The sequence below is a fragment of the Lolium rigidum genome, chromosome 5 (genome assembly GCF_022539505.1).
Source record: "Lolium rigidum isolate FL_2022 chromosome 5, APGP_CSIRO_Lrig_0.1, whole genome shotgun sequence".
NCBI lineage: Eukaryota > Viridiplantae > Streptophyta > Magnoliopsida > Poales > Poaceae > Lolium > Lolium rigidum.
In genome coordinates, this window is record NC_061512.1 from 23760270 (window position 1) to 23786117 (window position 25848).

At 43.9% G+C, this 25848-nt stretch overlaps 2 long non-coding RNA genes and 1 other non-coding gene across 4 annotated transcripts; all 3 read right to left on the reverse strand.

Annotated features, from left to right (window-relative positions):
- Positions 1–2483: 2483 nt before the first annotated feature.
- On the reverse strand, positions 2484–7812 carry LOC124654028. Of its 2 annotated transcripts, none has more exons than XR_006988148.1 (6): positions 7493–7812; positions 7234–7357; positions 5999–6073; positions 5717–5874; positions 3195–5591; positions 2484–2801 (listed from the first exon to the last, which is right to left on the reverse strand). It is a non-coding gene; the product is annotated as an uncharacterized LOC124654028 (long non-coding RNA). The 2 variants fall into 2 exon arrangements; XR_006988147.1 differs by having other exon boundaries at positions 3195–5595.
- LOC124658615 lies at positions 4646–4766 on the reverse strand. The gene has a single exon (XR_006989323.1). It is a non-coding gene; the product is annotated as a small nucleolar RNA SNORD14 (small nucleolar RNA).
- Positions 7813–8574: 762 nt separating the features above from the next.
- LOC124654030 lies at positions 8575–8914 on the reverse strand. The gene is made up of 2 exons (XR_006988149.1): positions 8808–8914; positions 8575–8723 (listed from the first exon to the last, which is right to left on the reverse strand). It is a non-coding gene; the product is annotated as an uncharacterized LOC124654030 (long non-coding RNA).
- Positions 8915–25848: the final 16934 nt, after the last annotated feature.

The window sequence follows — 25848 nt, forward strand, 5'->3', positions numbered from 1 at the left end:
CACGGACGGAGTGAGAGCGTGAAGGAGCGTCGCCCCAGCCTGTGTCCGCGCAGTACGGTGTGGTCCACCTGCACTGCAGGCTGTCGTTGGTGTTTCGCTGCAGCGCGGTCGTTTCCTCCACCAGCACAGTACCAGCCTGGCGCGCTCGATGGGTCCCACTCGATGGGTCAAACGGACGGAGTCATCGACACGCGGCGCGCGGCCTCAATCTCAATTCACGCGGGAGTACGAGTACCGTCCGTCGCAATCACGTGGGGGAGGTAGCTTCACGATCCGGCCCGGGCCGAGGGATACGTCGAGAGATCGGGTTGCATCTCGCTGACGAAAGGAGGGGGGAGACTGCGAAGCGGACTGCGAAGACGGATGCCTACGCGCGGCCGGTGCGAGAGAGAAACGAAAAGTCCGCCGCCGGAAAGGACGACGTGTTGGCCTGCGGAAGGAAATCATGTATCGATCAGCTCACCTGACGTACGTTGTCGTTCCGTCTACTGGGCAGGCAGGATTAATTACCTACCACTACTTCATTGTTTTCACATACGCATAAACGTTCCGCTCAACTCTAGTACTCCCCAAATGTGCAAGTAGATCGAGTACGAGTCCGGCAGAAAAGGATCCATATATGCGCGCGGATGTAGTATACGATTCATCGAAACTAAAAAAGCAAAAGACGACTGACCAATCGAAAGATCCCTTCAGCTCCGGCTGCCGATTTAGAACCAATGAAACCATCTGCATCATAGCACAAGAAACAGATCTAAGACGTTACATCGCAGCACAAGAAACCAACGTCACGACTGGATTGATTCAACAAACAAATCAAAAGAGGGAACCGAGGAGGATTACCAGGCGGAGACCGAATCGACCATCGATAACGAAGCAAGTCATATCAGGTGGATTATCAGACGGAGTAAGCTCTCCTCTCCTCTCCTCTCCTCTCCGAGCAAGAGTCAAAGTCTAAGTCACACGCGACGCACGCGTAAGACTAACCTCTTCTCGTATATATAGAGCCAAGGTTGGAGGGAAGATAGGTTCGTAATTTTAGGGAGAAAAGCTGGGCGCGAATCATCTCTCCCTTCACGCCAAGAGATGGAGGGCTGAGATGTCTACCACAACGGATTGATGACATGACCGCTGGTATTTGGAAACAATCTCGACGGGCGCTTATTTTTGGCGCTCCAATAATTACGCGGTGGCACAGTTATGGATTGACGCTTTCCTTTCCTTGTAGTCCAGAAACGAATTAGCCCCGGATTCCTCTCTCTAGGGAAACTGGCCTCATTGGAGATACTCCTCAATTAGTCGTGCATGCCGAGTAATAGGCATGGTATGTGTTTTTACTATTCATGTTGCCAAAAAACTGATGCCTCACATGCTTATTTTAATGCTTCCGTGATTTTAGAATCAATGCTTTTTTTTGTTTTTGTTTTGTGCTGGCTCCTCCCGCTCGCCCCTTGGCCGTCGTACCAGATGCTGTCGGAGATGGAAGCGAGGTCCAACTAAGTTGCCCACAAGTTTGACACATGTATTTCATTTCAATCGAAAAAGTTCCATATTATCGCGCGTGAGGAGATTCATGTCCCGTTTAATATTGTGATGAAATCCCGGTTAATTATCGGAAGGCATCGGCCGGAAGGCTAATTTCTAGCAGGGAGTCAAATATGGATTGGTCATGTACTTCCTCCGTTAGCAAATTTCCGGCACTTATAGTTATCCAAAAAAATCCAGCACTTATTATGGACTGGAGGGAGTACAAATTTGGATGAATTTTCTAACATCATTTATATTTAGTTAACTTGAAACCTTGGTAACTAAATATAAATGAAGGCAATCAAATATAAGGTCATAGTGAAATAAACTCAGAAATGCCAGAATGATTGTATGATAATAACGTTGCTTACAGATTGCTCTAGCAACCCGTCTAAGCAGAATGTGAAAATATTGACATCACGGCCACTCTAGTTTCCATCGGAATGTTGGGGAATATTATGAGCTCCAAGTTCTATTTAGTTAGGTAAAAAATATTTACAAAGTGAACACAAGATATATTTAATGGATTGGATTGGTACTTTCCTTGGTATGTGCTAGTACAATATATGCATAGTAGAACTGAAGCAAGATCTCTAAAGCAAATTCTCGGTGTTGCAATAGACATTGACAACCGGAATCTGGACCAGGCCAAGAATCTGGGTCAGTTAGATTCTCATTTCTCAAACTAGGTTTCTTACACACACATTAGCTTCCAATGAGTGACACATCCGTTCACTCCTTGTTCGATCTACTACTACTGGCAGAGCAACCCATTCCGGGGGAAAAGCTCAATAGATTGCAAACCTAGTAACTAGAGCTACGGAACACTGAACAAACATATTAACCTTAACATTTAGCTTAAAAACAACATCTGGTTCCGGGTGCCTTGGGGGGAGGAGGGGGGGGGACATCAAAGTGATCAACCAGCCCAACATGGCGCAATGGTTGTGAGCTTCCCACTCTGTGCATCTCTCCACACCAGCTCGCATGCTGATCATGCAATGGTAACTCAGGCTCATTCCATTATTATCCTAGAATGCTGCTATCTTAGTTGAATTTCTTGCTCCAATGTCCAAGATGTCGCCAAGGACGCACATGTTGCTAGGGTGGCAAAGGCAGCGAATAGTAGGTGATAGACGACACTGCAATCACCCGCTGCCTCCAGCCACCCGGCGGCTTGTAGCTGCACTTCATTGCCAAGCTAGCCACGCGCACCAACGGACACGGCAGCATGTCCCACCATTTGTCTCTTCCTTCTCAACTTTATCAGAATCCTATCACACAGGTGAAGAAGATTTTAAGCATGACATTTAGAAACAGCAGGGCATATATACAATTGTACAAAAATGCATCTTCAAACATTTTGGCAATTATGCAAAATCAAAATGCACTAGTCATGCATGACTGGCCTTATGACAACTGAACGTGTTACTGCGCATGTTGTGCAATTGCATCATCAGAACAATTCGACACCGCAAAGCAAAGAGTATAAATCCAATTCCCAGAGCAAACATGAAAAATAAACATGCCCAGAGCAAAGAGTACTGAAAGGACGTGCATCAGCTGAACCAAAGATGCATTCCTTTTAGTGATCAATTCAGAGTCATAAGCCATTCACATCCATAATATTGATGTGCACATTTAATTTCAAAGATGTGGCAACTTACTCTTGCATACATAATATCCAAGGCATGTACATTGGGCTTGAAATGCATCCGGAAAACAGCACCAGGCAGTCACACGTAAAGTGGCACAAACTCTTGCAGCATGTACTGTTGGTGATATCATCCACATAAAGAAAACCTGTTCCTGGGGACGTAAGGTAACGTATGATAAGATGTTTTGGAGATGAATATTGGTGCATTAGATTCGTAATTAGAGCTGACAAAAACTGCAGGGGACACTGCATAAATGAGTAGCATACTGGCATACACAAGACAAATGGTTCACAGTACTAGAGAGCATAAATATATGACAAGGCAAAGACACAAATTTGACAGCTAGAAAATAGAGTTAAGCGGAGAGTCCCCAAAAGCAAACATGTACCTGCCGAGCTGCTAACCACAAATGGATTAGCACAAAAAGAACAGACGCATTTGCAATTAACAAGGATAAGTTCAGCACGAAGCAACTCCATTTGATGTGAAGCAAAACAGAAAGAGGGGAACAATCAGGTTCAGTTCAAAATTATTTACCTCCTTGTCGCTCCCGACGGTATTGGCGCAGGGAGCATAAATATATGACAAGGCAAAGATAAAGATTTGATAGCTAGAAAATCGAGATTCTTACCAATTGCTTATTCTAGAAAATTGAGTTAACCTATGAAAAAGCATGGACACTTACCTATTGGTTATTCTTTGAATAATGTGGAGCCCTATCAATGGATCAAACTATTAATATTAAATAATAATAAATGAAAGTATGCGTGGCTAACATATTTATGTTCCTTTATAGCAATATATATACTTAAGAGATTGTGGTATATCATAGTAGTAACTACAAAATTGCCAAGTGTTTCTGATTAGGTGGAAAATATCCTAAATGAGCATTGGCTTATGCAACTGTGAGGGTGCAAACCTGAAACCAATATTCGAAAGCATATTACTATTCACTGCCTATAATCACCCAAGAAAAATTACAGAAATAACATCAAAGACCATATTTTTTTCTCGCAACACGTTCAAATAGCAGGATCTTCATACAAAGTAGTTCACACATACTTTTCCAAACGATTGTATTACAATCCAAAAGTGAGTTCAGTCTAACCTGCTTGGATCTTCAATTCAAATATCAAAGACGATGCAACAATAGCACGACTATAAGTACCCTCAAGCTGGAGCTAAATTGCGCATTGGTGACCTTGGTCATGATAAAGAACGCAAGCTCCGGAAAGATGGTAATTTCTCTTATAGATTATCATCACAGGTCTATTCACATAAACACATGCTAACCAACCACAAGACACAAAAATAAAAAATCAATAGTGATAGACAATTTTTTTAAGAAAACCAAAAAGATATCCAATTTGTCTTTAGAATTGCATAATAACAGCATAGCAACTAATGAGTCCCAAAACATGGTGTGATTAGAAGTTTTTCAACACTCAACAAACATGAATTGCATCAGACATCCAAGGAAGGATCTAGCTGCATCAGCTATGAAGTCTGACAGGGCGAAAGCTCTTAGGTGGCAACTGCAAATGTTTTGAGAAACAAGACTTGATTTCATCATCATTTGCAATGCAAGAGCCAAATGAAAAATACTACGAAGACTGCTAAATTTGATTTAAAAACAGACAGTGAAATTAAAAAAAGGCTCAGACATCCAAGGAAGGAAGTAGCAGCATTAGCTCTCAAGACTCGCAAGACCAAAGCTCTTAGGAGGCAATTGAGAAATAAGCCTTAAATTTATCACCATCACAAAAGCTCTGAGGAGGGAATTTAATCACAATAATGAGGTCCGATTCTGCAAGAGATGTCCTCGGCACTTCTAGAAGAGGGAGCTTGTTTGTCTTCATCGCAACAACTTGCGACATCTTTATAGTTAAATATACATACAAGTCATTTTTTATAATTTTAAATTAAACCTACAATCCAGTGACGAATGAACAGTGATATAGAAGCGGCAACAATACTTACCAAGCAAAAAAGAAGTGGGTAATAAGTGAACTACTACTCTTGTATGAATGGCAAATCACAAAATACTATGATGCATTAGGTCCACTTGATACAAGCATATTTTGCAACAGACCATTCAAATGTATAATTCGAAATTAGTTAATTAATGACCCAAAAGCAGGCAAAAAATTAGAATGCACATATTAAAGTTCAGCTTTTGCATAATCATATGCATAGCTCTTTACAAGGATGCAGAGGAGAGAAGGGAAGAAGGAGAAGGGCACTTAGACCATTGAGAAGACGAATTGGCCACGCTGCCACGGTTGCGGCGTTGCAAACTTGCCGCTGCATGCAAGGGTAGATATGAAGCGACAAATAGTCGAAGCCGAGGACCTTAGCCTTGCTATGAGGGTCAGCTATGTTCTAGATGACGAGGACCGTGGCAGGCTACCTTAAACGAGAATATACAAACATATATGAGTTCACAAATTTAAGCTCAACCAAGTTATTCAGGTAGGCATAGAAAGACACATCCAACTGGAGAAGAACAAATCAAGGAATGGATGACTCACATTAACTATAGCTCGTTGAAGACGGTGAGGTGCTTGAGTGTCCTTGTCCATATGGGACTCTTCTTGAGCGTTCACCGAGCAGCAGAGGCTATCACAAGTGACAAGCACAGTGAGCTGAGCCCGTACTGCATCAGCACCACCGCGGGGAAGAAGACCACCTGCAGTTGCCATTGACAAGGACAAGAGGAAAGATTTCAGCATGAAGCAACTCCATTTGATGTGCAGGAAAACAGAGAGGAAGGGGGAATCGATCAGGATTGGGTTCAGTTCTAAATCCTTTACCTCTACAAGTTTCAAGTGGACTTGATATCCAAATCAGCTACCGACGAAAGTTCATCACTCATCCATCTCCAGAAGCTGTCAATTTTTTCAAACATTAGACTTCGATTCTGCTTTAATAGAAGATATCTTAAGCTTATATCCGTATAACTATCATTCTGAACCTGCGAATTTGGGATAACACTTCGATTTATGGCAATCAAGTAAATTATTCAGACAAACAATTTCTTATCGGTCTGCAAGTGTTACCACTGCCATTAGTTTCTCTTGCGTAATAATAATATATGCATCAGCGCGGAAGAAGCTGAAGTAACTGCATGTGTTGAGGGACTGAACTCCCTCATCCAGCTTCAGTGTACTTCTGCGGTGGTTGAAACGGACTGCTCGAGAGTTGTCGAGGTTATGAATAGTAAGCGGATGGATCGCTCGGCTAGCTGGTTACAATATGCTGAGGGTCAAGAGCTTCTGAACCTCCACCAAGATTTCTCGGTTTCTAAAGTAGGCTGATTGTGTAATAGGGTGGCTCATGGTTTAGCCATGATAGGTAAACGAGGTAGTTCTGGTTTGTTGTCAGGATCTGCCCCGGTTGAGGTGATGGACTTGATCAAGGAGGAGTGTAGTTGTAGTGGAGCTTTCTCCTCTAGGACGTAGTTCCTCTTCTGATCCTTGATGTAAGAAATGAATTTTTACAGTTAGAATGGAGGTAATATTTTTTGTCAATGTGGCAATGGATTTTACACATAATTTTACCGTGTACCCAGCAAATCAAATGTACACAACTGTCCGCATCTGGAACCATGACATAATGTTTAAATGGTACACAAACCAGGGAGCAAATATTAGAGTACAATGGAAAGTAGACTTCATGAGCTAACACTGTAAACATGTGAGCCACATCAACTCTATTTGCATGAATCTCATGTTAGGTTTAATTATCAAACACCAGAAACTTTCTTTTAGTCTAATTTCCATTGTACCATTTTAAACAGAGTTGGACTGAATATATACACCAAATTAAACAGCTGAATATATACACCAGATGCTCAGGAACAAACCAAAACCATAGTTGGGCAGAAAAAAGTTATTGCTGCAGTCTTCACACATAACAGAAATAACGGGTTTCAAAATCAAAATGTTAATAAAAAAGTTTCCAGCACGGAGAAAAGCACTATTCATTAGACCCTTATAGTGTAGCTCGTTGAACCCTTATAGTGTAGAACAATGAGTCAATGACTTACATTAGCTGTGGCTCGTTGAAGCCGATTTGGGGCTTGAGTGTTTTGGTCCAGATGTGACTCCTCTTCAGCATGCACCGAGATGCAGAGGCTCCCACCAGCGTCAGGAACAGCGAGACCGCATGTACTACATCAGCACCATCACGGGGAAGAAATTAATAGAATAGTTGCATTCGCAATTAACAAGGACAAGTTCAGCACAAAGCAAACTCTATTTGATGTGCAGCAAAATAGAGAGGTGGGTATCCAGCAGGTTCTTTACCTCCTAGTCGCCCCCGATGGCATTGGCGCGGGGAGGGGAGATAAGTCAACGGCCTCCTAGCCATAGCCCAGCACAGGTCAAGATACCAAGCGTACCATTGGGGGAGGCAAATCCACATCCATTGTCATCATCCTCCATAGCCTGCTGGAGCCGTTCACTAACACTCGCAGCCGCGAGGCATTTGCATGAACACCTAGCGTGTATAGTCAAGAGAGACCCATCCAGATAAGCCAGGCCACACAAGAGACGTCGGTGTGTCGCTAGAGCACAAGACCTAGCCATTTCTTCTCCCTATTCTTTTTTGAAGGAACCTGGCCATTTCTTTTTTACCTGAAAGTCAGAACACACATGATAAGAAACTGGGTTAGTGTAAAAATTAAGTTGAACTAGGTGTAGCTAGTATGTTTCTAAATTGTAAATCTTCATGTTTCCACGTAAAAGCTCTTCTCTGCGAAATCTCTTCTCTACAACTGTGAGTGATGCCACTAAGCTGACAGGCGCACACAAGGATCCAAGCTAGACAACTAGGAACATCTAATGTTCAGAAACTTACCTTGCAAAAAAAATATGACTCTACAATACATGTTCGAAAATCAAAGATTGGTCACATACTCCTAGAGAAGGGCGGAAGTATGAAATGACTAAGATCCGTAGAAATGCAGCTAACTAATTTAAGACATTGCGCACCAACTGTAATGAAAAGAAAGTATTTTTTGGAAATAGAGCTCATGATACCATAGGTGACCTCATGATGTAAATGAGAATCAGTATCTACACAGAAAATTATTGTGAACATGCAAGAACAACTTGGTTCACACATGTATAACTCAAAGCATTATTGTCTGCATCCACTCCATGGTGTAGGCAGCACCTAGAGAGCACAGTGGCGAGTTGCATGCTGGAGACAAAATTAGTGAACTCCATATATGCAGCCATCGTTCAAACCTCTAATAACCTAAAGAAGGGAAGAAATGGTGGGCCATGAGAAACTAATACGAAAGTGAAGCTTCTGAGAAGTGACTACTAATGACCAACTAATATACAACAATTAAAGACAGCCAAGTGAGTAAGTTTTCAACTTGCCTATCTCAGATAGAGTCAAACTTAGAAATTCAGGTCATGATTCAACCTGCCATAGCAGCCCATTTGTTGGGTCCATTGTTAGTACAAACCAGAACCACGATTGAACTAAGACCCCCTGGTGCAATTGAAGAACAGACCACTGCATCACCTGCAGGAAGAACACACCGCTATCACAGAATTAAACGAAGACTAGCACTAGTGAGAGGAACACGGGTAAAGGGCCAGGGCTCACCTTAGTACGATGGGTTCGAGGAGGAGACAACTACCAGGCAGTTCCCCCTTGCAGCTCGTGGCAAACGAACAACTCTCGGTGGCTCGCGTTGCTGCCGCCGAGTCCTGGTGGCCGGCACCCCATCGCCGACGTGCAGCATGCTAAAGCACAACCTCGGCCATTTACGTGACGCAGGTGGAGGGCACCAAACACCACCGTCCCATCCTCCGAAGATAGTGCTTTGAGTAGTGGTCACCATGACACCCATAAGTTACATGATCAACGAAGTTGTGGGATTCCTTGAACTAAATTGGTCAACTGATCAGGCCTCTTCCCATGGTACATCAAGTGCTCAATTCTTTTGGGGACATTTCTTTGTACTCCTACATGAAATAAAATTGAGATGCAATCAGTATATACGTCAGCTTATGATCACAGCTATATAGTCAAAATGATACATTTTTCATCCAATTTATCCAGGCATTTAAATAAAAGAATCAAGATTCCTTGATTAGGAAAACATGCATTGAATTTATTAACTACAAATCTCAAATGGTGTACAAGATAGCAACATTCCTGTGTCAACTATCAAACATTCACAACTAAATAACTACAGTATTTTCGTATCAAAGTAGTTTTACTTAATCTAATAACTGAAGTTGATTAGGTGAAAAGATTATATACATGCAACTTATAAAGGAAAATACACTGCATAAAAGGGAGTGAAGCAAAAGGACTGTAAAATGGACCCAAAGCCTGTTATATCAGTTACAATATTAGCACTATCTCAGTTGATAGACAATAATGGAGTCAGCGGCAGATGATTTGTAAAAGGATTCACACATACTACATTTGAACTGTATACATCTACTAGCTTAAATCATCAAACACGAGAATCACTCACAAAAGTTAGCATACCAAATTAAGATCTCTGAAAATGTACATCGAGCAGGATCAATTTTAACACTTCCAGTTATAAGCATAATAGCATGATAGACAACCGGTGCTTACATACAAAACACCGGTGCATTGTACTGGTTCAGAACAATGAGATGATGGCCTGTATCCATGAACGCACAAATAGTCAAATACTCGTGTAGCATTTTCTTTTTCCCACACTTATTTCAATGAATCTCATGCTCATTTTAATTACAAAACACCAAACATCTTTCCATCCGTCTAATTAAGATGCAGCTGCTAGACAGATTTGTTCATCCAAAATTAAAGACAGTTGGACTGAATACATCTAACGCTGACGAACAAAGCAACACATTCATCAGCCATCAATCCATTCGAGCTTTCCTAGCTACAACCAGTACCTTGGCTCTCTCAAAAAAAAAAACCAGTACCTTGGCATGCAGATTTCGACGATCTCCTGAACCGCAAAGACATCGACCGTCGACAGAATCGTCCGAAGAGGCCGGTGAGCTGCGGCTGCCGGACTGGGCGGCTCAGGTTGAGACCACAAACACCACCATCCCCTCCTCTGAGGAGACGCTCGTCGCAGAGTACGGACGACGGACCTCCGTTGCTCTCGTCGCCGCCGCCGCAGCCGCGTCCTGGTGGCCGGAACCACCCTCGCTGGCGTGAAGACGGCCGCACCTAACTGCCTTGGCGATGCGCAAAACGCGGCCAGGCGAGTTCGACAGCGCCGCCTGTATCGCTGCACGCGCGCGCCGGCGGATAAGCTGGCCGCGACGCCATGGCTTCTGGGCGGCGTCGGTCGATTTGATGCGGGGGTGAGAGTGGGGGGGGGGGGAATTGGGGGCGGAGGGGAGGAAGTGCCGGGGCTGGGCGAGACTAGGCGGCCGTGGGGTATACGCCGGCGAAGCGAGGAGCTGCGGCGGAAGTGTTGCGTGAGGATTGGAGTTGTCAGCAAGAAGGGAGCGAACGGTACAGTTAGCTGTTCACAAACTGAAGTCGTGTACAGACAAAAGAGATCAAAATTTGCACCAGTAGTACTTTACATGGAGATCGAAAAATTTAATACTGTACCAACTGAATTTATTCTGAAATATGATGCAATTTTCGTCTTATTCCTATCTTTTTTTGATTCATGCCTCATGAGGCTCCCTTTAATTAGGATAGCGATGGAATCTCATCTCCTACATACCTGAACATCAAAATCCAATCTAGTCAACTGAAAAAATTAAAACAGAGAAACCTGATTGGGAGATGAAAAATACATCAGAGAACAAATCTCTATCTACATTCTACAAACATAATTACTGATAAGAACTTTTTACAAGATGAGTGTTGGGATTGGAAAAAATACAGCAGAGACTAGTACATGAACATCCAGCACTATATCTCCATCGGCTGCAACACCAGGTTAGTTACCCAAGACAAAAATATATCTGAGTGGCTAGCACCAGTGCTGAAGTTAGATCAAGAAAAAATGAGTTTGAGATGTGAGCACTCACCGTTGCTGCCGATGTCCGTTCCGGAGACGATTGCCAGTAAAACTATGGTACACCTAGCAGATCATGTGTCTTGAACATGTAGCCTACTTCCAAGAACAGAGCCAGCAATGTTGTATAGGCGTGTGTCCATTATGCTCTTACCATGCACGACCTGTCGTGGCCGACTGTACAGTCCAACCCACGGCAGGCAGTCTCCCCGGCAACATGACCGGAAGATACTACATGGGACGGTAATGACGACGGTTGCTTGTGGTGGAGACTGAGAGGTTTGTGGAGGATGAAGAGCAGAGAAAACATGAAGAATTTATAGTCAGCCATGGCGACAGCTGCGAGAAGAGCGGAGGAGAGGGAAACACGGAGAGACGACTGATGGGAGCACGATCCGCGTGACGAGCTTGAGGCGAGCCGGCATCCATTGGATGGGAGAGGGAGGGATTGGGGGCTTGCGCTGGGTTTCCGGGAGGAGGAATCAGGGAGGACACGGAGAGATCTTAATTGACTTGTATTAGCACAATTGATTCGTTTTAATTTATCTGCTCTAATCACGGACAGAATATATCTCATTTTCCTATCTTCAGCTAGTAAAGGATGGATCGCATGCCATAATGCATGCAAATGACGATCCTCCCTCTTGATTAATTAATTGGAGGCAATTTATTTTATTTTGAGTCGTGCATGCATGACTGTTTTCACATGTCCGTGTGTATCCACCAATCTATTACACTACTTTTTTTTTTTTTTTTTTTGCGAATGAATCTATTACACTACTGCAATTGAACATACATAAGCACCTTTATTTTTGACACTGAACATATTGATTCCATTAGTTTGTGATCACAATCAGATCACATGCCATCAACGCAACCACAAGAACTTTGTTATATAATTTGCTTAATTATCACACGACGGCCAACCAGTATGCCTTATGTAATTGTCGTGTTCTACAACCTTCTCCGCCACCCCACGATATATTTCGACCCCTTCCGGTGCAACAAGGGAGGGTCTTGCAGTTGTTGAGGGAGGAACTCCGCGGGTAATTAAGAGACCTACGAACGGCGATTATAACATTTATCTAAAATATCTAAGTGCATTTTAAGTTTGTTCTAAATATAATCTAGGTTCTCACAAACCTCCCTGTTAATAGATCGACATATTAAGGATTTTCCATCTTGAAAGACTAGCTCACATCTCCTACTCGGCGACATCGGGGTGTCTAGAACACTCGAATCTAGACCCCTAAAGTCGACCCCACTCTTCGCCGACACCGCCAAGGCCCTTCATTTTTGTTGTGATTGGTGTTTCTTGTGTGCATGAGGTTCACCTGGAGTTGTTGCGGCATCAGTCACGTTTGCTCGATATATATCGTCTACGACAACTATCGTTTCCGGGCCAGCCTAGAGCGTCGTGAACCGTGCCACCACATGTCTTGGGCTCTAGATCTCATTTGCTTGTCGGGAGGAACTCGACGGGTAAGAGATGCATGACATTAGTATGGCATGTTGATAAAGACACTTGAAATCTCTCAACTTGAACTAGTTTTTTAATGTTGATAAACTCATCCATGTTTATAAAATTTAAATTTACATAAATAGTAGCTTCACTTAATCATTTTTTCCTAAAGTGCCTTCGGATTTCTGATTTCTCGATTATGCGAGCTAAAAGGAGCATGAGTTTCGTGAAATACTTGAAACCAACTCAAGAGAAAACTTCTGATGTCATGTAAAGATTCCAATTTTGATTATAATTAAAACCTCGGTTTTGATATTAATTAATTTTTCATACATAATGCTACTTAATTTTTCGTACGCTTATTAATTTAAACCGGTAAAATGAAGTAGAAAGAAAGAAAGAGAAGACAAGAAAAAAACATACTCTAGCATTTTTTATCAATCATGGAGTCAGATCCGCATCTGGTCAGTAGGTAGATATATTGGCCTCGTCAACTCACGCACGAAGCTACAGCCATTTAGATCGATCAGTTAAATGGTTGAGACCCCTTTGCTAGCTAGGCTTGCTCTTCTTTATCTACGTGATTCCTAGGTGATTAGCTTGCGTTTTTGTCCACTCTGGATTGACTCAATTGCCTTTGGGCACTAGCTAGGTAGTCTTTCACGTATCTATAATATCTATAAAGTTCATCCCCACTAAAATGCATTTAATGTTTGCAAGCTGAATTCTTATGCAGCCACGTCACCTGAATAGTTTATGTCCGTTAGATTACAAATATATGGTCTCTATTAATTCTCTAAGACAGTCATTAGGTAGGGTCAAACACATCAAACTCATCCTGATGCTTCCGCCCTTACGAGCTGCCAGAAAGGACGTGAATGAACTCTCTGCATTCCACTTCCAATTAAATCCTCCCATCATTTACTAGGCACTACTCTCCCTCTTCGTCTGCCATCAATCAATTCAGCAACTCACTGGTCCTTTCCTATAGGCTTTATATAGTGAACCTAGGTAAATGCATGGTTGAGCAGAAGGACTTCTCCCAGTCGAATACCCCGTCACATCATCTTCTTGCGCTTTGGTTTCTCATCAGTTGGTCTTCCGTGAGTACTGAGTACACACCAGCAGGTCGTAACCTTTCTGGCAAATGGCCACTTTCATATCTCCTTGGTTGGTTGCCTCATTGAATTACTTTTTCTTTGGTTGTGTACAAGCGGTCAAATCTGTAAGTTTATATTTACGTACAAGATTTCAAACTTGATCAAAGTTTAATTGTCTGCCACAAATCATGTTTCCAGGGGAAGAATCTTGAGATTAAAGGCAGGCTAGGGACCCAGATGTGTTTAGCAGGAGAAAAAAATGATACATCATGGTACGGTCTTAGTTGAACCCTTGACACCTGCACGCCATTCATTTTTAATTCGTTCTCTCTCTCTCTCTACCCTCTTTGTCATGAGATTGTGTGTGCATTCATAACGTATAATCAAGTTCTGTGTATATCTCTTCATGAATTCTTTGCGCAGACTTGAAGGAAGAACTCTAAAATGTCTCTACGGAAGAAGAAAAAAAAGCAGATCCCTGCCAAGGCCTTTCTGTATTGTGTAGATTGATATATATTTGCTAAGCAAACTAGATACTTTCAAGGTTTAATACTTCAACTCCATTTTGTTGTTAGACATTAACATTATTTTCACTCGGTTTGGAAAATGGTATGCATTTTTTCCGGAATATGTAGGTTAGAAGACCAATCCCACATGCAACGTTGGAGATTGCACCATGCTATTACTCCTTAGAAATGCGTGGAGAGGATAAATTAAACATGTCTAACAAATATTTCTTTCAACAAACTGGAAAACCAAAATAGAGCTAGAAAACATATTGCAAATAAGGCTGAAACTGTACTGAATTTCCACTGTGTGGAAACAATATCAACAACATTTGAGTTTTGGGAAATGTGGTAGTTTCACTCCTTCCACGTATTCACAAGCAGGTACAGGGTGATGATTTTGCGAAAATATTCAGGTTTACCTTATAAAGCATAGCTGTGCAAATATATCTCACAAATATTTTAGTATGGAGAACTCAAATGCGACGGAAAAGTGAACATGCATGCACACATTATTTTTTAGATAAATGAATGGAACCTTGATATTTGAAAGCTACACATGCAAAATATTCACGATTCAGGCAACCTTTGCCTATACAAAAATCATCTTTCATTCCCGCAGCAACGCGCGGGGTATCCACTAGTACATGCAACATACGGCCCGTGCAACGGTATAGCTCTCTGATCCTTTTGACTCCAAGAAAAACTAGCTATCTCTTGGTATGCAATAATATAATACACAATATCTAGATGATGTCAAGGTGCTCATAGAGATAGGGAGTGCGTATGTGCGTTCAAAGGGGTGAGTGTATGCGTGTGTATGATTGAACGTGCGTTGGTATTGTGTTTCTTAAAAAAAGATGGCATACTGACTTGTGCTGGCCGGCGGCCACAACGTAGTCACCACCCTTGTCGGGTGTGGTGAGGCCATCGGAGGCCTAAGAGTGGAGCTCTTGCTTGTTAGCGGCGATAGACAAGGTGTCGTTCAAGATCGTATCATCAACGCCCAAGAGCGCGGGAGTCCACACGCCGGCCGCAGCTAGAGGCGGACATGCATGGCTTAATTATTGACCAGCGTTGACGAGAAGTAGTTGAAAAAGATCTTCGCCGTCGTTGGTAACTTTAGGTCAGCGAGCACCGCAAATGTCACACGCGGCCTTGGCGTCGGACGTCGCCATGGCCCAATGGGCGGCCCCGATTATTCGGCATCTTGACATAGGAGCACGATATGCCTCGGCTTGGCGATGTTCTCAACCAGCTATGATTCCTTCACTACATATATGGCCATCACCATCGCATCAGACGCGAAGACTGTGAAGGAGTTGTCAAAACTCTATAAGATAGAATACCCTTGCTGGTCGCGGAGGCCTTTGTCTCATGGGTAGGAGCAATGCTCTATTGTTTCATCTTATATAGTTCAACCCCTTAACCCTAGACACATGGCCCAAGTCAAATTTGCAACTCATACTTATACTTTATGCATGCAATAAGTAGGGCCGTCCGAAATGATCATTAGATAGTATTCATGAAGGTTTGAGGCGGGGAAGCTTGAGACATGACCGACGCAAAATGAGGTGCACCGGTCCAAGATCCACTTCACGTCTTCGATTTCTGACATGGGGTTAGATCATCTCCACCGGCAATAAGCGATGCATGTGCGTCGGCAGCACGCTATGGGGGTCGCTAGCACCTGCTCCCCAATTTGGAGAGCGGTTCCACACACTAGCAACCCACCTGCACACACATGAGTTTACAGCACATGAGTTTACAGGAGTACATGGAGAATATGCTAGCGCGCTTAACGAGATGCATTGCATGCCTACTCGCGCCCAATTGGCACCGCTCCCGCTTCGGCTTCCCTCCTGCCCAAACTTTTGACACGACGTTTTCCATCCCAATCTTCGGGACACCATTATTTTATTAGAGTTTATACGAGGCTATTTATACTTTTAGCAACACATGAAGTGATAAGCGTCTAGGGAGAATATTTTATTGTGTTTAACGAGACGTATTTCATGCCTACTCCCACCCCCCGGCATCGCTCCCTCTTCGACTGCCCTTCGGGCCAAACTTTTGGAAACGACATTTTCCCATCCCAATCTTCGGGACGCCGTTATTTTATTGGCGGTTATCCGAGGCTATTTTTAATTTTAACAACACATGAATTGATAGGCCTCTAGAGATAATATTGTATTGCGTTTAACAAGACGCATTTCATGCGTACTCCCGCCCAACCGGGCACTCGCACCCGCTTCGGATGCTCTCCTCGCCCAAAGTTTTGGACCTGGAGTTTTTCCGCACAAATTTCGGGACACCGTTATTTTATTGGCGATTCTGTGTGGCCAATTTTACTTTTAACAGCACATGAATTTACAGGAGTACATGGAGAATATGCTAGTGCGCTTAACGAGATGCATTGCATGCCTACTCGCGCCCAATTGGCACCGCTCCCGCTTCGGCTTCCTCCTGCCCAAACTTTTGACACGACGTTTTCCATCCCAATCTCCGGGACACCATTATTTTATTGGAGGTTATACGAGGCTATTTTTACTTTTAGCAACACATGAAGTGATAAGCGTCTAGGGAGAATATTTTATTGTGTTTAACGAGACGTATTTCATGCCTACTCCCACCCCCTGGCATCGCTCCCTCTTCGACTGCCCTTCGGCCCAAACTTTTGGAAACGACATTTTCCCATCCCAATCTTCGGGACGCCGTTATTTTATTGGCGGTTATCCGAGGACATTTTTAATTTTAACAACACATGCATGAATTGATAGGCCTCTAGAGATAATATTGTATTGCGTTTAACAAGACGCATTTCATGCGTACTCCCGCCCAACTGGGCACTGCACCCGCTTCGGATGCCCTCCTCGCCCAAAGTTTTGGACCCGGAGTTTTTCCGCACAAATTTTGGGACACCGTTATTTTATTGGCGAATCTATGTGGCCAATTTTACTTTTAACAAGCACATGAGTTTACAGGAGTACATGGAGAATATGCTAGCGCGCTTAACGAGATGCATTGCATGCCTACTCGCGCCCAATTGGCACCGCTCCCGCTTCGGCTTCCCTCCTGCCCAAACTTTTGACACGACGTTTTCCATCCAGATCTTCGGGACACCATTATTTTATTAGAGTTTATACGAGGCTATTTATACTTTTAGCAACACATGAAGTGATAAGCGTCTAGGGAGAATATTTTATTGTGTTTAACGAGACGTATTTCATGCCTACTCCCACCCCCGGCATCGCTCCCTCTTCGACCGCCCTTCGGGCCAAACTTTTGGAAACGACATTTTCCCATCCCAATCTTCGGGACGCCGTTATTTTATTGGCGGTTATCCGAGGCTATTTTTAATTTTAACAACACATGAATTGATAGGCCTCTAGAGATAATATTGTATTGCGTTTAACAAGACGCATTTCATGCGTACTCCCGCCCAACTCGGCACCGCACCCGCTTCGGATGCTCTCCTGCCCAAAGTTTTGGACCTGGAGTTTTTCCGCACAAAATTCGGGACACCGTTATTTTATTGGCGATTCTGTGTGGCCAATTTTACTTTTAACAGCACATGAATTTACAGGAGTACATGGAGAATATGCTAGTGCGCTTAACGAGATGCATTGCATGCCTACTCGCGCCCAATTGGCACCGCTCCCGCTTCGGCTTCCCTCCTGCCCAAACTTTTGACACGACGTTTTCCATCCCAATCTCCGGGACACCATTATTTTATTGGAGGTTATACGAGGCTATTTTTACTTTTAGCAACACATGAAGTGATAAGCGTCTAGGGAGAATATTTTATTGTGTTTAACGAGACGTATTTCATGCCTACTCCCACCCCCTGGCATCGCTCCCTCTTCGACTGCCCTTCGGCCCAAACTTTTGGAAACGACATTTTCCCATCCCAATCTTCGGGACGCCGTTATTTTATTGGCGGTTATCCGAGGACATTTTTAATTTTAACAACACATGCATGAATTGATAGGCCTCTAGAGATAATATTGTATTGCGTTTAACAAGACGCATTTCATGCGTACTCCCGCCCAACTGGGCACTGCACCCGCTTCGGATGCCCTCCTGCCCAAAGTTTTGGACTTGGAGTTTTTCCGCACAAATTTTGGGACACCGTTATTTTATTGGCGAATCTATGTGGCCAATTTTACTTTTAACAGACACATGAGTTTACAGGAGTACATGGAGAATATGCTAGCGCGCTTAACGAGATGCATTGCATGCCTACTCGCGCCCAATTGGCACCGCTCCCGCTTCGGCTTCCCTCCCGCCCAAACTTTTGACACGACGTTTTCCATCCCAATCTTCGGGACACCATTATTTTATTAGAGTTTATACGAGGCTATTTATACTTTTAGCAACACATGAAGTGATAAGCGTCTAGGGAGAATATTTTATTGTGTTTAACGAGACGTATTTCATGCCTACTCCCACCCCCCGGCATCACTCCCTCTTCGACTGCCCTTCGGGCCAAACTTTTGGAAACGACATTTTCCCATCCCAATCTTCGGGACGCCGTTATTTTATTGGCGGTTATCCGAGGCTATTTTTAATTTTAACAATACATGAATTGATATGCCTCTAGAGATAATATTGTATTGCGTTTAACAAGACGCATTTCATGCGTACTCCCGCCCAACTGGGCACTGCACCCGCTTCGGATGCTCTCCTGCCCAAAGTTTTGGACCTGGAGTTTTTCCGCACAAATTTCGGGACACCGTTATTTTATTGGCGATTCCGTGTGGCCAATTTTACTTTTAACCAGCACATGAATTTACAGGAGTACATGGAGAATATGCTAGTGCGCTTAACGAGATGCATTGCATGCCTACTCGCGCCCAATTGGCACCGCTCCCGCTTCGGCTTCCCTCCTGCCCAAACTTTTGACACGACGTTTTCCATCCCAATCTCCGGGACACCATTATTTTATTGGAGGTTATACGAGGCTATTTTTACTTTTAGCAACACATGAAGTGATAAGCGTCTAGGGAGAATATTTTATTGTGTTTAACGAGACGTATTTCATGCCTACTCCCACCCCCTGGCATCGCTCCTCTTCGACTGCCCTTCGGCCCAAACTTTTGGAAACGACATTTTCCCATCCCAATCTTCGGGACGCCGTTATTTTATTGGCGGTTATCCGAGGACATTTTTAATTTTAACAACACATGCATGAATTGATAGGCCTCTAGAGATAATATTGTATTGCGTTTAACAAGACGCATTTCATGCGTACTCCCGCCCAACTGGGCACTGCACCCGCTTCGGATGCCCTCCCTGCCCAAAGTTTTGGACCCGGAGTTTTTCCGCACAAATTTTGGGACACCGTTATTTTATTGGCGAATCTATGTGGCCAATTTTACTTTTAACAGCACATGAGTTTACAGGAGTACATGGAGAATATGCTAGCGCGCTTAACGAGATGCATTGCATGCCTACTCGCGCCCAATTGGCACCGCTCCCGCTTCGGCTTCCCTCCTGCCCAAACTTTTGACACGACGTTTTCCATCCCAATCTTCGGGACACCATTATTTTATTAGAGTTTATACGAGGCTATTTATACTTTTAGCAACACATGAAGTGATAAGCGTCTAGGGAGAATATTTTATTGTGTTTAACGAGACGTATTTCATGCCTACTCCCACCCCCGGCATCGCTCCCTCTTCGACTGCCCTTCGGGCCAAACTTTTGGAAACGACATTTTCCCATCCCAATCTTCGGGACGCCGTTATTTTATTGGCGGTTATCCGAGGCTATTTTTAATTTTAACAACACATGAATTGATAGGCCTCTAGAGATAATATTGTATTGCGTTTAACAAGACGCATTTCATGCGTACTCCCGCCCAACCGGGCACCTGCACCCGCTCGGATGCTCTCCTCGCCCAAAGTTTTGGACCCGGAGTTTTTCCGCACAAATTTCGGGACACCGTTATTTTATTGGCGATTCTTGTGGCCAATTTTACTTTTAACAGCACATGAATTTACGAGAGTACATGGAGAATATGCTAGTGCGCTTAACGAGATGCATTGCATGCCTACCGCGCCCAATTGGCACCGCTCCCGCTTCGGCTTCCCTCCTGCCCAAACTTTTGACACGACGTTTTCCATCCCAATCTCCGGGACACCATTATTTTATTGGAGGTTATACGAGGCTATTTTTACTTTTAGCAACACATGAAGTGATAAGCGTCTAGGGAGAATATTTTATTGTGTTTAACGAGACGTATTTCATGCCTACTCCCACCCCCTGGCATCGCTCCCTCTTCGACTGCCCTTCGGCCCAAACTTTTGGAAACGACATTTTCCCATCCCAATCTTCGGGACGCCGTTATTTTATTGGTGGTTATCCGAGGACATTTTTAATTTTAACAACACATGCATGAATTGATAGGCCTCTAGAGATAATATTGTATTGCGTTTAACAAGACGCATTTCATGCGTACTCCCGCCCAACTGGGCACTGCACCCGCTTCGGATGCCCTCCTGCCCAAAGTTTTGGACCTGGAGTTTTTCCGCACAAATTTTGGGACACCGTTATTTTATTGGCGAATCTATGTGGCCAATTTTACTTTTAACAGCACATGAGTTTACAGGAGTACATGGAGAATATGCTAGCGCGCTTAACGAGATGCATTGCATGCCTACTCGCGCCCAATTGGCACCGCTCCCGCTTCGGCTTCCCTCCTGCCCAAACTTTTGACACGACGTTTTCCATCCAGATCTTCGGGACACCATTATTTTATTAGAGTTTATACGAGGCTATTTATACTTTTAGCAACACATGAAGTGATAAGCGTCTAGGGAGAATATTTTATTGTGTTTAACGAGACGTATTTCATGCCTACTCCCACCCCGGCATCGCTCCCTCTTCGATCGCCCTTCGGGCCAAACTTTTGGAAACGACATTTTCCCATCCCAATCTTCGGGACGCCGTTATTTTATTGGCGGTTATCCGAGGCTATTTTTAATTTTAACAACACATGAATTGATAGGCCTCTAGAGATAATATTGTATTGCGTTTAACAAGACGCATTTCATGCGTACTCCCGCCCAACTGGGCACTGCACCCGCTTCGGATGCTCTCCTGCCCAAAGTTTTGGACCTGGAGTTTTTCCGCACAAATTTCGGGACACCGTTATTTTATTGGCGATTCTGTGTGGCCAATTTTACTTTTAACAGCACATGAATTTACAGGAGTACATGGAGAATATGCTAGTGCGCTTAACGAGATGCATTGCATGCCTACTCGCGCCCAATTGGCACCGCTCCCGCTTCGGCTTCCCTCCTGCCCAAACTTTTTGACACGACGTTTTCCATCCCAATCTCCGGGACACCATTATTTTATTGGAGGTTATACGAGGCTATTTTTACTTTTAGCAACACATGAAGTGATAAGCGTCTAGGGAGAATATTTTATTGTGTTTAACGAGACGTATTTCATGCCTACTCCCACCCCCGGCATCGCTCCCTCTTCGATCGCCCTTCGGCCCAAACTTTTGGAAACGACATTTTCCCATCCCAATCTTCGGACGCCGTTATTTTATTGGCGGTTATCCGAGGACATTTTTAATTTTAACAACACATGCATGAATTGATAGGCCTCTAGAGATAATATTGTATTGCGTTTAACAAGACGCATTTCATGCGTACTCCGCCTAGCCCAGGCACTGCACCCGCTTCGGATGCCCTCCTGCCCAAAGTTTTGGACTTGGAGTTTTTCCGCACAAATTTTGGGACACCGTTATTTTATTGGCGAATCTATGTGGCCAATTTTACTTTTAACAGCACATGAGTTTACAGGAGTACATGGAGAATATGCTAGCGCGCTTAACGAGATGCATTGCATGCCTACTCGCGCCCAATTGGCACCGCTCCCGCTTCGGCTTCCTCCCTGCCCAAACTTTTGACACGACGTTTTCCATCCCAATCTTCGGGACACCATTATTTTATTAGAGTTTATACGAGGCTATTTATACTTTTAGCAACACATGAAGTGATAAGCGTCTAGGGAGAATATTTTATTGTGTTTAACGAGACGTATTTCATGCCTACTCCCACCCCCGCGCATCGCTCCCTCTTCGATCGCCCTTCGGGCCAAACTTTTGGAAACGACATTTTCCCATCCCAATCTTCGGGACGCCGTTATTTTATTGGCGGTTATCCGAGGCTATTTTTAATTTTAACAACACATGAATTGATAGGCCTCTAGAGATAATATTGTATTGCGTTTAACAAGACGCATTTCATGCGTACTCCCGCCCAACCGGGCACCGCACCCGCTTCGGATGCTCTCCCGCCCAAAGTTTTGGACCTGGAGTTTTTCCGCACAAATTTCGGGACACCGTTATTTTATTGGCGATTCCGTGGCCAATTTTACTTTTAACAGCACATGAATTTACAGGAGTACATGGAGAATATGCTAGTGCGCTTAACGAGATGCATTGCATGCCTACTCGCGCCCAATTGGCACCGCTCCCGCTTCGGCTTCCCTCCCCGCCCAAACTTTTGACACGACGTTTTCCATCCCAATCTCCGGGACACCATTATTTTATTGGAGGTTATACGAGGCTATTTTTACTTTTAGCAACACATGAAGTGATAAGCGTCTAGGGAGAATATTTTATTGTGTTTAACGAGACGTATTTCATGCCTACTCCCACCCCCAGCATCGCTCCTCTTCGACTGCCCTTCGGCCCAAACTTTTGGAAACGACATTTTCCCATCCCAATCTTCAGGACGCCGTTATTTTATTGGCGGTTATCCGAGGACATTTTTAATTATAACAACACATGCATGAATTGATAGGCCTCTAGAGATAATATTGTATTGCGTTTAACAAGACGCATTTCATGCGTACTCCCGCCCAACTGGGCACTGCACCCGTCGGATGCCCTCCCCGCCCAAAGTTTTGGACCTGGAGTTTTTCCGCACAAATTTTGGGACACCGTTATTTTATTGGCGAATCTATGTGGCCAATTTTACTTTTAACAGCACATGAGTTTACAGGAGTACATGGAGAATATGCTAGCGCGCTTAACGAGATGCATTGCATGCCTACTCGCGCCCAATTGGCACCGCTCCCGCTTCGGCTTCCCTCCTGCCCAAACTTTTGACACGACGTTTTCCATCCCAATCTTCGGGACACCATTATTTTATTAGAGTTTATATGAGGCTATTTATACTTTTAGCAACACATGAAGTGATAAGCGTCTAGGGAGAATATTTTATTGTGTTTAACGAGACGTATTTCATGTAGGATAACGTTGCATAGAAAACAAAAATTTTCCTACCGCGAACACGCAATCCAAGCCAAGATGCAATCTAGAAGACGGTAGCAACGAGGGGGTATCGAGTCTCACCCTTGAAGAGATTCCAAAGCCTACAAGATGAGGCTCTTGTTGCTGCGGTAGACGTTCACTTGCCGCTTGCAAAAGCGCGTAGAAGATCTTGATCACGATCGGCTCCGGCGCCACGAACGGGCAGCACCTCCGTACTCGGTCACACGTTCGGTTGTTGATGAAGACGACGTCCACCTCCCCGTTCCGACGGGCAGCGGAAGTAGTAGCTCCTCTTGAATCCGACAAAGCACGACGGCGTGGTGTCGGTGGTGGTGGAGAAGTCCGGCGGAGCTTCGCTAAGCGTGCAGGAAGTGGAGGAGCGGGGCGGCTAGGGTTTGGGGAGAGGGGGGCGCCGGCCACTATAGGGGTGCGGCCACCTTGGTGGTGTTTGAGGTGGCCGGCCCCCTCCCCTTGGTCCCTCATTATATAGGTGGAACCCCAAGAGGTGGTGTCCAAGTCTTCGAATAAGACCCGAACCAAAAACCTTCCATAGGAGGGGGAAACCTAGCTAAGCTAGGACTCCCACCAAGGTGGGAGTTCCACCTCCCATGTGGGGTGGCCGGCCACTCAAGGGGGAGTCCACTTGGGACTCCTCCCCCACTAGGGTTGGCCGGCCATGGAGGTGGAGTCCCATGTGGACTCCACCTTCCTTGGTGGTTTCTTCCGGACTTTTCTAGAACCTTCTAGAACCTTCCATAGAACCTTCCGCGACATTTTTATTCACATAAAATGACATCCTATATATGAATCTTATTCTCCGGACCATTCCGGAACTCCTCGTGATGTCCGGATCTCATCCGGGACTCCGAACAAATATTCGAACTCCTTTCCATATTCAAATACTACCATTTCAACATCCAACTTTAAGTGTGTCACCCTACGGTTCGAGAACTATGCGGACATGGTTGAGTACTCACTCCGACCAATAACCAATAGCGGGATCCGGAGATCCATAATGGCTCCCACATATTCAACGATGACTTTAGTGATCGAATGAACCATTCACATACAATACCAATTCCCTTTGTCTCGCGATATTTTACTTGTCCGAGGTTTGATCTTCGGTATCACTCTATACCTTGTTCAACCTCGTCTCCTCGACAAGTACTCTTTACTCGTACCGTGGTATGTGGTCTCTTATGAACTTATTCATATGCTTGCAAGACATTAGACGACATTCCACCGAGAGGGCCCGGAGTATATCTATCCGTCATCGGGATGGACAAATCCCACCGTTGATCCATATGCCTCAACTCATACTTTCCGGATACTTAATCCCACCTTTATAACCACCCATTTACGCAGTGGCGTTTGATGTAATCAAAGTACCTTTCCGGTATAAGTGATTTACATGATCTCATGGTCATAAGGACTAGGTAACTATGTATCGAAAGCTTATAGCAAATAACTTAATGACGAGATCTTATGCTACGCTTAATTGGGTGTGTCCATTACATCATTCATATAATGATATAACCTTGTTATTAATAACATCCAATGTTCATGATCACGAAACCATGATCATCTATTAATCAACAAGCTAGTTATACAAGAGGCTTACTAGGGACTCCTTGTTTGTTCACATAACACACATGTATCAATGTTTCGGTTAATACAATTATAGCATGGTATGTAAGCATTATCATAAACACAAAGATATATAATAACCATTTATTATTGCCTCTTGGGCATATCTCCAACAGTCTCCCACTTGCACTAGAGTCAATAATCTAGTTTACATTTGTAAAGATATAACACCTTGGCCTTTCGGTGCTTTATCATGTTTTGCTCACGGGAGAGGTTTTAGTCAACGGATCTGACACGCCGTAACCGTATGTATTTTGTAATTTATTTGCGTCTCAACGCATCACTCATTTCCAAATGAGTCGGCATTAAATATGTTTGGTCTTCTGGTGGAACCTTAATTCCGCGGTCCGAAATATGTCACTAATATTGTCACACACACAATATAGCTTCAAAGTTCCGACTGCATCTGGAAATACACCAAGTTCTCAAAGAACCTCTTGACTTAACATCCTTTGTCATTGTCAAAACAATGACATACTCTGCCTTCTTTTGTAGATTCCGTCACAATATTTAGAACTCTTCTAAATCTAGCATAGACAACTTCTAGCTCATTGTGCTACCTTTTAAACAACACTTAGTCTAATTTGAGATTGAAATTATATTTTATATGTGACAAAACCAATATCGATGTAACACCTT